Genomic DNA, 11304 nt, shown 5'->3' with positions numbered 1-11304 from the left:
TCATCTTGAGGCACATTGATTAATTAAATCATTCCAGAATTGCCATCATATCATGGAATGGTTTTGTATCCAGATTTCCATGAGTGCACCTCATTGCTACAAAATGGCATGTGAACAAATGGCAAAATGCGCCGCTGTTTCTCTTGCTACAAAAAGTTGGAAATTGTTGAAGCTCTTGAAACTGAAAAAAAAGTCACTGAGCAATTTGGTGTTTCCTAGTGAGTTGCTTCACCATTTTGTTGTGCATGTCTTGTATATTGCTGCTGCATTTTTTTTTTAACGTGTGCAGGTTAAACATAAAGTTAGGGGTACAGCTCACAGCACTTTCCCAGCACAGGAAAAACAAAATTTAAATAAGGAATTGAAACAAAGGCTTCTCTTTAAAGTGCTTCAAATCCTGCCTTTCATGTGCATGCAATTCATTCCTGATAAACCAAAAAGAAAGAATGAAGAATGCAAGCTCCCTAAAACTCAATCGCATGGAATGTTTACTTTATGTAGCCAACCATATCGTTCAAGTCAGTGTGTAAGTCTCCTTTGTTAGACATGAGATTGTGCAGAGTACTGGATTTTCAACAAACAAGCACAATTCACCACAAATATAGTCTAATTGGACTGGGATTGTCAGACTCTCACAAGAATGAAATCGCAGTTGCTAATGCAGAGTCTCATTTAAAATAAAGGCTTATTCAGTTCACTGTATCACTTTCCATTATAGGCTTAGGGGTAGATTAAAACAAGTTTGTACCATTTCTAGACATACCTGAGGCTCAAAATCAACATACAGTGTATTATTTATTCCTTCTTTCTATCTAAATTTTACTGCTGTCAAAACATATATCCATCCCATTGAAACCTTGTGTTTGTCATACACAATCACGTTTTCAGCAAGTGATGATCGCGCAGTATTTAGGTACTGTGAATTGATTATAAGAGATTGCCTTTGTATTCAGATTTCATGGTCTAGTCATGTACTCAAAGAGAATTATTCATATCAATTTTGTGGAAAAATCTAATATACAACATCAAGAAAAACAAATCTATGTTTAATATGTGGAACAAAACAAACTACAACTACAAGCTATTAAGTGTTGAAAGTACTGAATCTATTTAACCTAGAATAAACAATTATGTGCCCAGTGGACACAGTTGAAAATGAAATATAGACAGACTTACTTCTTTACCCAGAGTGTTGAGGATATGGTAAGAGTTACCTAGACATGTTATCGATGCCAAATCTTTGGGATCCTTTGTGATCCAACTTGACTAGGTTTTGATATCAACCAGCAACTAGGAACCAGGCTAGCACTAATGGAGCCATTGGCTTCCTGTCATTAGTAAATTGAGTTATTGTGTTCTTAATAGCAGTAAGTATATTTTCTTACATTCTTAATAACATTAATTTTGCAGCAGGCATGCTGTATGTTTTGCACATTCAAATTCAGACTTTCTTTTTTGTGCAGAAAAACAAAAATCATAAATCAGGGATCCCGAGTGGCACATCCAGTAAAAGTGCTCTGCACGGATGTGCCCTATAGCCTGGAGATCGCAAGTTCGAATCCAGGCTGTATCACTGCTGACCATGACTGGGAGTTCCTACGGGGTGGCGCTCAATTGGCCGAATGCCACCTGGGTGGAGGGAAGGCTAGGTCGGCCAGGGTGTCCTCAGCTCAATGCGCACCAGCGACCCCTGTGGTCGGGCTGGGTGATGCACGCTTGCCTGTAAGCTGCCCAGGGCTGCGTTGTCTTCCAACGCTGTAGCTCTGAGGTGGCTGCATAGTTAGGCTGCAGCGTGTAAAGAAGCGGTCTGCTGATGACACACGCTTCAGAGGACAAAGTGTGTTCATCGTCGGCACTCCCAGATCAGCACAGGGGTGGTAGTGGTGAGTCCAAAAATAATTGGACATGACTAAATTGGGTGGTCCATTTCATGTCTACCTCCAGTCTAGGACTTACCCCTTGCATTTGAGGTATTGCGGGGGCAGTGCCCTGGGGTGTGATTACAGAGGATTACTGCACTATACAGAATGAAGTGGGTTGGGCTAGATGAATTAAGCAGACCGCAGCCTGTAGAGTTTAGGCAGGGAAAAGGCAGAATTGAGCAATGTGAGGAATATGAAAATTAAGCCAGGAGGTGTACTTTTGATACATCAGAATTATATTGCAATAACAGTGGTGCCGCTGGTTTTCTCACTCGGTGAAAAACACAGCCGAGTGGTGTGCAGGGTGAGTCATACAGTCAGAATAGTGTAAGTTCATGTTCAGGCTACAGCAGGCCCTACTGGCTAGGCACCTGGTTAGCTCAAGTGGACACCTGAAGGGCTGGCATTCATCCTCCAAATGCTGGCAATTGGCATGGTTGTGGGGAATTGCTGTAGTTAGGGAAAGTAATTGACCATTCTAAATTGGGGAGAAAATCAGGGTTAAAACAATTGTAAAAAAAACATAAACAAGAAAAAAGAGCTATCTTGGTATTTCCTCAAATGTTGTATGTCTTGACAGTCACCATTGCAAAATGTCATTTTTGGGGAAGATCAAAATGTATTGGTAGTACTGTAAATGCGTAGAATTTAGGGTACACTGCACAGCTTGCTCATTACAATGTGTTGCACGTTTTGAAGAGGAGTCTTTCTCCAGGTATACCCAGATATCTGGTAAGCAGGGGTCCAAACCTGGTTAAATCTTCAACAAGTGCTCCATTTCTGCTGCAAATATTTATCTCACAATACTGTTACACAATACATGCATTTCTAAGATTCTCAAGCCATTACCACACTTCTGTGATGCTTCCTTGTGAGATACTGAACTAAGGTTAGTTGAAATGGTCTTCAGCAGCTAGGCTTATGGCTATGAACCACGCTAAGCGTTAACTTTTAAAATACGTTTCAATTATGTGATAAAAAACAGAATAGGACAAGAATTGAAACCAAATAACTTGAATGACACATGGGTAAGAGAATAAACATAAAAAACAAAAACTCAGGGATGAAAGCGAGACTCCTGTTGCATAGCAGTTTCACTAATTCCAGTTTTTACTATGAGATTCATTAAGCACAGTGTATAGGCACGGTAACAAGCACATTTAAACTGCTATGCAATGGGAGTTTTATTTACATCCCTGGACCCTTGTCATTCTACCTTCAGTGAGTACTAATCATACTCAGTTCAAATCCTACCAACAAAGTTTTCATAACCCAAGAAATGAAACTATACAAAAATGGGGTTTTGTCAAAATAACTCATTGTGTATCAGAGATTACAACTGCAAATCAAAATGATTAACTACAAAGTGTCAATAAGTGTTGATAAAACATACATTGACATAACAAACACAATGGATATGAAACTGAGTTGTACCATTGAACACTAACATGGAAACTGGTAACTAGCACTTATTGATTCATACCATTAGCTGCCTTTGTGCTACCATTGTCCATTAGTACAGCATCACTGTGTTGCCATCTTTTGGTAAGAATTGTTCTAGATGAGATCTAAGAAAACAACACGTAACAGTAAAGTAATACCAGAAGAATATGCACTTCAGGTATTTAGCTCTTTATAAAGAACTAATATGCCTAGTAAGAACCCAAACACAAATCCAGTCAAATCTATAGCTAATTTAAATGACTTGTGTCTTTCAGTGTTTAAAATTTTGAAAGAACGCATTTTGCAAAGGAAGGCTAATGTTGAGTGACAGCAATGATAATATAGTTTATTTTATTTTTAACATGACTGGTGTCTGCCAAAAAAATATTAAACACCGCAAGTCTAATGTGCCCAAGACATGTTATATTTCTACACCTACGCTCGTGTCTTCTTTTTTACATTACAGGGGTGTTTGGCAGTTGCTCACATTTTTGATTTCTTCTCATTCTGGTAAACAGAATTAAATTACTTCTTATCCCTAGCTCAGTGATTTTATTTTTAACCCTTCACAAGGTTATGAAACAACTGCAGCCTGAAACCAAGGAACTTGAACTCTAAGCAAATCATGCATTAGAGCACCCATTAATAAAGAGGTCATTCTCTATAGAAATGAAACAGTGGACTCCAATATATAAGGTGACCAGACATCCTGTTTTGGATGGGACAGTCCCACTTTTGGAACACTGGACCCAGTGTCCCCAGAAATTTTCTTGGGATGCTCATTTTCGCCCCGTTTTTTTCCAAGAGCATTGTCGCGCATTGTCAACGGTCATATTTGCAACCAATCACAGAGAATTGTGGGTGGGTTTATTCACTTGACTGCTGCTAAAACTAACTGGTGGCTATCCTCTTCTGAATCATCACTCTCGCTAGCTGAAGAGGTTAGACTACTGTAGTCTAACAATAACAACTCATACTGGTGCTATTGTATTGTGGTATTATTGTGGAGTTATTCTCTTCATCCAACATAAGAAAGTTTACAAACAAGAGGAGTCCATTTGGCCCATCTTCATCGTTTGGTTGTTAGTAGCTTATTGATCCTAGAATCTCATCAAGCAGCTTCTTGAAGGATCCCAGGGTGTCAGCTTCAACAATAATCCTGGGGAGTTGGTTCCAGACCCTCACAATTCTCTCTGTAAAAAAGTGCCTCCTATTTTCTGTTCTGAATGACCCTTTATCTAATCTCCATTTGTGACCCCTGGTTCTTGTTTCTTTTTTCAGGTCGAAAAAGTCCCGTGGGTTGACATTGTCAATACCTTTTAGAATTTTGAAAAATTCTGATCGCTCTTCTTTGCACTCTTTCTAGAGTAGCAATACCCTTTTTGTTGTGAGGGGACCATAACTGAACACAATATTCTAGATGAGGTCTTACTAATGTATTGTAAAGTTTTAACATTACTTCGCTTGATTTAAATTCAACACTTTTCACTATATATCCGAGCATCTTGTTGGTTTTTTTTCACTCCCCCACATTGTCTAGATGAAGACATTTCTGAATCAGCATAAACTCCTAGTTTTTTTCATAGATTCCTTCTTCAATTTCAGTATCTCCCGTATGATATTTATAATGCACATATTTATTGCCTGTGAGCAGTACCATACACTTTTCTTTATTAAATGTAATTTGCCATGTGTCTGCCCAGTTCTGAATGCTGTCTAGATCATTTTGAATTACCTTTGCTGCTGCAACAGTGTTTGCCACTCCTCCTATTTTTGTGTTGTCTGCAAATTTAACTTTGCTTGCTATACCAGAATCTAAGTCATTAATGTAGATTAGGAATAGTAGAGGACCGAATACTGATCCCTGTGGTACTCCACTTCAACAGCCTTGGTTAATGGCTGTCTTACCTGAGTTATGCCTTTGTTTTGATATAGTTTCCTTTATCTTTTTTTTGTTAAATTGATTTCTCCCCCTGTGGCAGAGCACAGTTCTGCTCTTTAGAAATTGGCAGGGATGGGGGTTAAATTCCCCTACCTGCCTGGGTTCATTGTGTTCAGGTGGCTGGGGCTGATTAGTTGATTAGGTTAATCTAATTAGGTTAATCTGACATAAATGGAGGCCTCTGCTTCTCATTTGGAGGAGGGAGCTGAGGAAGCAGGTTGGTTGTTTGGTTGTTTGGTTGTTTGGTTGTTTGGTTGTTTGGTTGTTTGGTTGTTTGGTTGTTTGGTTGTTTAGTTGTTTGGTTGTTTGGTTGTTTGGTTGTTTGGTAAGTTTGAATCCAGTGAAGGCATTGCCCAGCCTGGAAATTGTTATTTTTGTAAGTTTTGTTTTTTTGTCTTTCTTTTTGTGTTTAAATTGCTTTGTTTTGGCCCTTGTGCCCTTTCATTTTTGTGTTTATTTATAATAAAATAGTTTTTTTTTTTTTTAACTGCAGACTGTTTCTGGGCCTCTATCCACTCGTCAGCCTGCCCACCCCCATTCCGTATTTGTACGGTGTCCATTTTAGGACATCCTCAGTTGTCACCCCCCCTAGAGTTAATCCTCACTCCTCCTCAAGTCAGTCCCTCCTCAAGTCAATCATCAGGCATCAGTCCTCCTTGAGTTTTTTTTTTCTTTTTGGGGAGAGAGAGGTTGGATGGAGTTGATAGAATTACCCAATCAAACAAGAGCAAAAAAACTTTTGGTGCTTCCATTGGATGAAATAGATGTCAGTGTAGCTGTTGATTTGTGCATGCAGTTTTACCTTTCTTCAGTATTTAATATGTATAGTGTAATCATTTAAAAAAAATCTTTAAAAGTTACGATGTGCTTGGATTTAAATTGTAAGGAACATCTTCTCAGCATATGGCATCACACAACTGTTTTTTGCTCAAGATCTAATTTTGATTAGAATTAGTGAGATCATGATTGTTGGTGTTGTGTATTATCTTCAACTTTGATAAGTTGCACATATAGAAGAAACAGGCAATGTTACAGCAAGTTCATTTGTACTATTCTTTTTTTTTACTTCACTTACTGAGGGAAGAGGCCAATTTTACATTTGTCTTAAGGCACATTGGCAAAGCAGTGCAATATGGCATTGAGAATATGTGTGTGCTTTTTCCTGCTGCTGGTAAGACAAACATTTAGGATTTAATGAACAACTGTTATTTTTTGCCGAGCCAGGATCACTCCAAGCTAACAGCAGTTAATGGGGTTACTTTTTGTCATAAGAACTGTATGTTCCTAGCAGATCAAAGATGAATAGTTTGCTGTTTACCGATATATCAATTGTTGTGTTTGCTCTGTGGCTGCTTTTAGCTCCTGTACGTGACTGGGCTCCTGGAGGAGTCCTTAGATTGTTTGTTCTACAAACTGAATTCAGCAGACAGAGACACATACCAAAGAGAGGCTTAAAGCAAATACCTGGGACCAATGTTTCGATTAACAGGTGGTCCTCAATGAACAATGTGAGCGATAATGTTAAGCTTAATCAGGCAAAATGGGACAAGTCAGTCATTTATACAAAATTGCACTTGGACACTATCAAAGCCTATTACTCCAAAGTGATTTAGTTAAGTTAAGTATAGTTAAGTAAGTATAGTTAAGTATCTGAGTTCCAAAAAAATACAGCATTACACGTCCCCACATGTTGCTACAACTATTTAAGTAATGTACCTGTCATTTCTCTTTTCATTGATAACATCCTGACTTCACACTTGCATGACTTTAAAGTCTGTTTCAAACCTCTTTTTGCATGATCTAAACAGTGTGCAGATCTTGAGTAACCCAATAAAGCTGGTGTTTTACATAGCTCGTTTCACTGTGTCTTAAGGGATGTTAATAGAGGTCAAAACACTAGATACCTTGAAAGAAATTTGTGTGTATATATCTGGCAGCTCATTTTTAACGTAAGGCTCCTGTATTGTAATAGTCAAACCTGCTTAACATCAACCTTCACTGATTAGGACTTAATGGGGAAAAAAAAGAATCTCTTCCTTTTTTGTTATACTCCAGTTAATACATGTCAGAGGTTATGTTTGTGTGACTTTAAAAGGTAAGTATTTTTTGTAATTACCTTCCCTTCTATACCCCACAGGTTGTTTGGATCTCAGACTGACCACCCTAGGAGCGCACAGGAACCACAGACAGGTAACAGTTTTCACAAAGAAGTGTCAATGACACTTATACCCCCTAAAACAAAGTTTTTTCCAGGGATGCTATAATTTAATATCCACACAGTAAGTATTCAGACAGTATAGTTCAGTCCCACTGGAGGATTTCAAAATGTCTCACACTGTTTAGAAGGTAGATTAATTATGTCCACAATACCAGTCACCAGGACAAAAAGCAATCTTCTCTAAAGTGGTCTTCATCATAATGTAGGCACTTTAATTTGTCCATTAAAGTTCAGCTGGCAACTTGCCAATACTTTGCATCCAGATCCCATACGCACTATATTCATTCCCCCCTCGTCGTCTCACTCTCCAAGCGGGGATAATTCACACACCCTGCATTCCGCCCCTCCCTACAAGAGCATTAGTCTTCTAACCACTGATACTTAACTGTAGTAGACAAGAGCCTCGCTTATTGGGGTTTCTCCAGGTAATACAACAGGCCTGTTTCTCTGCAATCCTTCTTCTAGAACACCCACGCACAGAGACAGAGGCAGAGACAGAGAGACAGAGAGAGAGCCCTGCAGGTGACTATACTTGCAGTTCATTGTGAAACAGTATTCACTTAATCTCAACAATGCAAAGAGTACTTAACTTTCTTTTCTGTGAAATAGTCTTCACTGCATTTAGTTGTGCCATCTTGTTTCCTTCTGCTCTTCAATGTATTTATTGCTCAGTCTCCAGTGCTGCTTCTCTTCCTTCCATGTCCAAAATGGCCACGTAGGCCAGGCCAGGCCATGCCAGGCTCAATGTGTTCCCCCAAAACACACAATGTAAAAAAATACAATAAATAGTGCAACTAAAACAGTATACAAATAAAACAATATATATATATATATATATATATATATATATATATATATATATATATATATATATATATATATACAGTACTGTGCAAAATTTTTAGGCAGGTGTGAAAAAATGCTGTAAAATAAGAACACTTTCAAAAATAGACACGTTAATGATTATGTTTATCAATTAACAAAATGCAAAGTGAGTGAACAGAAGAAAAATCTACATCAAATCAATATTTGGTGTGACCACCCTTTGCCTTCAAAACAGCATCAAATCTTCTAGGTACACTTGCACACATTTTTTGAAGGAACTCGGCAGGTAGGTTGGCCCAAACATCTTGGAGAACTAACCACAGTTCTTCTGTGGATTTAGGCAGCCTCAGTTGCTTCTCTCTCTTCATGTAATCCCAGACAGACTTGATGATGTTGAGATCAGGGCTCTGTGGGGGCCATGCCATCACTTCCAGGACTCCTTGTTCTTCTTTACGCTGAAGATAGTTCTTAATGACGTTCGCTGTATGTTTGGGGTCGTTGTCATGCTGCAGAATAAATTTGGGGCCAATCAGATGCCTCCCTGATGGTATTGCATGATGGATAAGTGTCTGCCTGTACTTCTCAGCATTGAGGAGCATTAATTCTGACCAAATCCCCAACTCCATTTGCAGAAATGCAGCCCCAAACTTGCAAGGAACCTCCACCATGCTTCATTGTTGCCTGCAGACATTCATTCGTGTACTGCTCTCCAGCCCTTCGGCGAACAAACTGCCTTCTGCTACAGCCAAATATTTCAAATTTTGACTCATCAGTCCAAAGCACCTGCTGCCATTTTTCTGCACCCCAGTTCCTGTGTTTTCGTGCATAGTTGAGTCGCTTGTCCTTGTTTCCACGTCAGAGGTATGGCTTTTTGGCCGCAAGTCTTCCATGAAGGCCACTTCTGACCAGACTTCTCCGGACAGTAGATGGGTGTACCAGGGTCCCACTGTTTTCTGCCAATTCTGAGCTGATCGCATTGCTGGACATCTTCCGATTGCGAAGGGAAGTAAGCATGATGTGTCTTCTATCTGCTGCAGTAAGTTTCCTTGGCCGACCACTGCGTCTACGGTCCTCAAAGAGCTTGGACAGCACATCTGGAAACCCCTTTCTGCCTTGAAATTTCTGCCTGGGAGAGACCTTGCTGATGCAGTGGTGTATGACTTTTGACAGTAAACTGTCTTTAGCAACCTCACCTTGTTAGCTGAGTTTGGTTGTTCCTCACCCAGTTTTATTCCTCCTACACAGCTGTTTCTGTTTCAGTTAATGATTGTGTTTCAACCTACATATTGAATTGATGATCATTAGCACCTGTTTAGTATAATTGTTTAATCATACACCTGACTATATGCCTACAAAATCCCTGACTTTGTGCAAGTGTACCTAGAAGAACTGATGCTGTTTTGAAGGAAAAGGGTGGTCACACCAAATATGGATAACTTTGCATTTAGTTAATTGATAAAAAAATAATCTACTAACATGTCTGTTTTTGAAAGCATTCTTTATAGCATTTTTTCACACCTGCCTAAAACTTTTGCACAGTACTGTGTGTGTGTGTGTGTGTGTATATATGTATATATGTATATATATATATATATATATTATATATATATATATATATATATATATATATATATATATATATATATATATATATATATATATATGTATATATGTATATATATATATATATATATGTGTGTGTGTATGTAATTTGCTGTACAGAGCGTTTGTTTACAACTTATATTATTCATTATTTCAATGTGTTTTGCATGCATAGTATAATAGACAGTATATGGACAATAAATTGTATTATTGAACAATGATGTAAATCAATAAATATTACTTAATATAGCATTCCACAGCAGAGCAGAAACATTTGTCATATCAACTCTGTTTTAATTGAAAATATATTTACTGTAGATCACCAGTTACAACAAATTTAGTTCCAAGAGTTGAAAGCATATGCCAGTTAAACATTTAACAAAATATAGTAGCATTTCATAATTTTAGGTGGACCATATACAAGGCAATGGTTAAGTGTAAAGGAGCAATCAAGGGACAAGTGCAGCTACTGTACATGGAATGAGCCATTGAACGGATGGTGCCACAGTGGGGACATGTATCTTCAACAGTAGCACTATACTATATCAGTATAAAGATCACAGTGTTTGTGAGGTTTGCTGTACATAAAAGATCATAATCTTTTTTAATTAGATAAATGCTAAAGAAAATAGATGGACTTTTATGATCTTGCATGGATCATTTGCAACAGCACTTAATGGTTAAATATTAAAGCATTAACTGCACTCAAAGTTGCTAAAACAAAAATAAACTGAGACATTTAATTTAGGGGTTTGTATTATATAGTATTATAAAGCAACTTGGTATGAGTACGATGAGGCTGTATAATGCACTGATGAGTACTGTGGATATCACAGCACCAAAGGGATATTGTGGCCACAGAGAGAGTCCAATGAAGAGCTACCAGACTAATCCTGTCTTCAAGGAATGAGCTATAGGCTAAAAGAATAAATCTATTCATCCTAAAACAAAAAAAATAAATAATTGGGGTGATCTTAATCCTTCCAGTCATTATCTTAGCGCCATATGTTAACATGTGCCGTCAGAAACCACAGCCTGAGGTAGCATATAAATATATGTAAAAAAAAAAAAAAATCCTGTTTGCACGTATACGCAATAAAGGAGTGCCATGTGTGTTAAATGTTCTTATTTTCTAGTGAACTATCAAAGTTGTCCTAACTAATGTATTGTTCTTGTTTATATTCACTTTGTATAATTTTCTTTGTTAATAATCAGAGGTTTAAAAGAGCTTGCAGAATCATGTCTGACCTCCTCTACCTGTAACCATTAAATTTACCTCTTAAACCTCTGAGTTGGTTAAAATGATTTCAGATCCATACCAACTTATCATTTAAGTGGTTTCATATTATATT

The sequence above is a fragment of the Polyodon spathula genome, chromosome 21, assembly GCF_017654505.1.
Source record: "Polyodon spathula isolate WHYD16114869_AA chromosome 21, ASM1765450v1, whole genome shotgun sequence".
Taxonomy (NCBI): domain Eukaryota; kingdom Metazoa; phylum Chordata; class Actinopteri; order Acipenseriformes; family Polyodontidae; genus Polyodon; species Polyodon spathula.
This window is presented reverse-complemented; position numbering follows the sequence as displayed.